Here is a 3,783-nt window from a genome sequence, read left to right as displayed (position 1 = left end):
GTTCCCGAGTAGCTCAGTGGTAGAGCGTTGGTACGTTAAACCAAAGGTCCCGGGTTCGATACCCGGCTCCGGAACAATTTTTCCCTCGAAATTATTCAAATCAACTTTACAGGGAGTTATACCTGAAATCTTGATTTGCATAATACACGTCACTGTTCGTTAACAGAAAACCACAATTTAAGTCACACGAAGTTAGTGTGCACTCGAAGTTGGTTGCTTGACGGTTGTCAGCCCACTTTGAGGTCTGTGGATATAGCGGGAAAAATTGGATCGGTGTCGGTTAGAGTTCCCGGGTAGCTCAGTGGTAGAGCGTTGGTACTTTAAACCAAAGGTCCCGGGTTCGATACCCGGCTCCGGAACAATTTTTCCCTCGAAATTATTCAAATAGATAAATAGTTTTCGACTCAGTGATTTACAATTATGCGAGTAATCCTAACCTGTGAAGCTTTAGTTTGGGGAGGGAGGGAAAACAAATAGCTTCCGTCTCAGCGATTTACCGCTAGGCGACAAAATAATAGCATTCCACTTCTGCCGCAACCCTAATAAAAGTAAATTGTCTAAAATACTATGCTGAAAACTGCTTTATTTGACCCTGCACATATTTCAAATAAGGACCCGAGCATCTATCGGGTTTAGTAAGTGACAGCATCTATCGAGTTTTGAAAAAACCTGGAAAGTTTGGTGGTCTGTAAATATGGTATGAATCAAGTTATGCTAAATCCGAGTTCATAGGTCGATGCCGAAGCTAGAAAACATACGATATCCATATATAACTCATTTTCGAAAATTTCTGCATCTATCGACTTTTGCAAAAACGCTCCTCATATGCTGTTTTTACAATACAATTTTAGAGTCGTTGTTTCATAAACGGTTTAATTTTAGGACCCATGTTTACTAGATTTTTCTTTGTTTTGATGAATAATACAATATTGAATGCTCTTTCTTGTATAATGGAAATAAAATTGAGCATTTCCCATGTCGTTAATGGACAAGTATTCATAGCTCGAAAAATATTAATTTTGGGGTCTGTGTTTGCTGTTGTTCAGTCAAGTCTCCGAAGACAGGTCTGAAGTTCAAAGGTGGTACCAAAAATGCACCAATTATGAGATGACTAATGTACTTGATAATGGGGTAGTGTGGCTGGTTTATTTCCCTCTCCGTTGCATACATCGCTGACTAACTATATATTACACTAATCAGATTTTAGATGTATAAAAACAGTTCTTCCTCTTATATATAGAGTATTTCAAAAGTCAGTTCAAACATTAAACCGCTATAAATATTATAATATTTGAGTTAGGGAAAGAAAAAAATGTCACAGTGTTGGGCAAACAACGGGGGTTTACAAAATATTGGAAAGATGTCCGATGTACAGCAGCATTCTATTTGCGACACCATGCACAGCATTTTGCAGATAATATCTTGCAATTTCTTGCTAGATATCTTCTTTCAGTTGCAGTAGGGTTGTTGGATGTGTCAGGAAAACTCGTTCTTTAAGATAACCCCACAACCAAAAGTCGGCCGGATTGAAATCTGGAGATCGTGGATGCCACATTTTTGGAAAGTGCCTACTGATGACACGATCGCCAAACATCTGCGTAATTAATTGTTTTCCAGGGATAAATGTGTGCGGTGGAGCGCCATCTTGCATGAAGATTATGTTTTCCATATCGTGATTCCTCAGTCTATGGATGACGACGTTCTGTAACATGCTGTAGCAGCGCTTCCCGTTTACTGTAAAAGTCTGTCTTATTCCATTATTGTCCACACCTGTGGAGTAACGATTAACGCGTCTGGCCGGGAAACCAGGTGGCCCGGGTTCGATTCCCGGTCGGAGAAATTTACCTGGTTGAGATTTTTCTGGCGGTTACCCTCAATCCAATATGAGCAAATGCTGGGTAAATTTCGGCATTGGACCCCGGACTCATTTCATCGGCATTATCACCTTCATCTCATTCAGACGCTAAATAACCTAAAATGTTGATAAAGTGTCATAAAATAAACTTCTAAAAATTAATGGTGAAGTTAACACGCGTAACTGAGGTTCGGTTTCCGACCAAAGTAGGTACTTTCCAACAGTGTGGCATGCGCGATCTCCAGATTTCAATCCGGCCGACGTTTAGTTGTGGAGTTACTTCGTTACAGATTATTCATAATACTTGACCTATAAATCGACAGAAAAAGCACCAAACAAACAAAATAAAGGAAAAACAGAGGAGTTGTGCATAAGAAATTTCTTCACGTGTAAACGTAAGATCTCACGGAATGAACCGAAGTGTTTCGAAGGGGACTATGGGTACATACAAGACGGAGTCTGGTTCGTTATAGAGTTGGTCGCTCGTAAACTAGCTCTGATGGCTGGGCAGAAGGTCGGGCTGATCAGAACGAAGTTTGTTTGCGCCTGCCAGTCAGTGTAGCTGAATCTACTCTGCTTTTTCAAAATTGTCTTAAAAAAACAAGTTATAAAAGTTCCAGGATGGATTTTATTGGTCTTCAAATAGTCCTAAACGTACCTTAAATATTTGGGTATTTTCAGTACGGAAATAACCACGTAAATAATTCCACTTTTCTGGAAAGCGTCATAATAAAGCTCTTTCATTAAATCCCATATAGTTCATTCTGATACACATAGAACGTTGATAAAATATTATGTATTAATTGCCAAAAGGTCAGTACAGGTATTTATGTTTTCTAAAATCGTCACTTTCTGTAAAATATAAATTATTCATTTACAAAGTTGCTTATTATTGGTACCCATTTCACACCACCTCATTCTAGTATCGAGATCAACAAAAGCATGGCGCTCTATCTCCATGTCCCCGAAGTGGCTTTGTGGCATGTGAAGGAGCTACCTTTACCTGTATTAGTATTCATTTCAACTCCTCCTCCACCTCGCAATTTCACAATAAGATATGGGCTTTGATGGTCGGTTTGAGCCTGATTTCAAAATTTGTAAACATTGATTATCCTACCAAAAATTGTTTTTAGTATTTAAAGTCTTGAAAATACATAAAATTTATATCAATCAATTACTAAATTTTATATATAAAAATGACACATATTTCAGATAATATAGATAGATAGATAGATAGATAGATAGATAGATAGATAGATAGATAGATAGATAGATAGATAGATAGATAGATAGATAGATAGATAGATAGATAGATAGATAGATAGATAGATAGATAGATAGATAGATAGATAGATAGATAGATAGATAGATAGATAGATAGATAGATAGATAGATAGATAGACAGACAGACAGACAGACAGACAGACAGACAGACAGATGCATTTATTGATGCATAATAAATTATACAAATTCATGTACACAAGATCCTTCGCACGAGCTCATACGGCCATTCGTGCTGTAACTATGCACAGTTTGAATCTTCAAAACGAAAATAATGCCTACTAATAATAATAAAATAGTGAAACAACAGTTATTATTATTACTACCGTTATCATCGATTACCACTATTATAACTAATCTAACTTTATACCAAATTTCACAAAAATAATACAAATAAAATAAAAGGGAGATATGAAAAACACACACGCATAGTGACACACACACACACACACACACATACACAGATATATATATATACTGTCGAACTTTTGCCATAAATTGTGTTAAATATTTCAGATAATATACTCACAATCGAACCCAAAGCATGAATACAATACGTTTGTTGGAACCCAAGTGTTTAACGAGCACTGCTTTCAAGACGTCGCAAATTTATTTATCTCCAACAGTTCAAAATTTAAACATGTGTA

At 36.9% G+C, this 3,783-nt stretch overlaps 1 non-coding gene across 1 annotated transcript; it reads left to right on the top strand.

The window, feature by feature from the left end:
• The first annotated feature begins 287 nt into the window (after positions 1-287).
• On the top strand, positions 288-359 carry TRNAK-UUU (transfer RNA lysine (anticodon UUU)). Its single transcript has one exon. It is a non-coding gene; the product is annotated as a tRNA-Lys (tRNA).
• The last annotated feature ends 3,424 nt before the right edge of the window (positions 360-3,783 follow it).

Source organism: Periplaneta americana, chromosome 8 (assembly GCF_040183065.1).
Source record: "Periplaneta americana isolate PAMFEO1 chromosome 8, P.americana_PAMFEO1_priV1, whole genome shotgun sequence".
Classification (NCBI taxonomy): domain Eukaryota; kingdom Metazoa; phylum Arthropoda; class Insecta; order Blattodea; family Blattidae; genus Periplaneta; species Periplaneta americana.
Note: the sequence above shows the minus strand (reverse complement) of the source record. Positions and strands in the feature narration are given on the sequence as shown.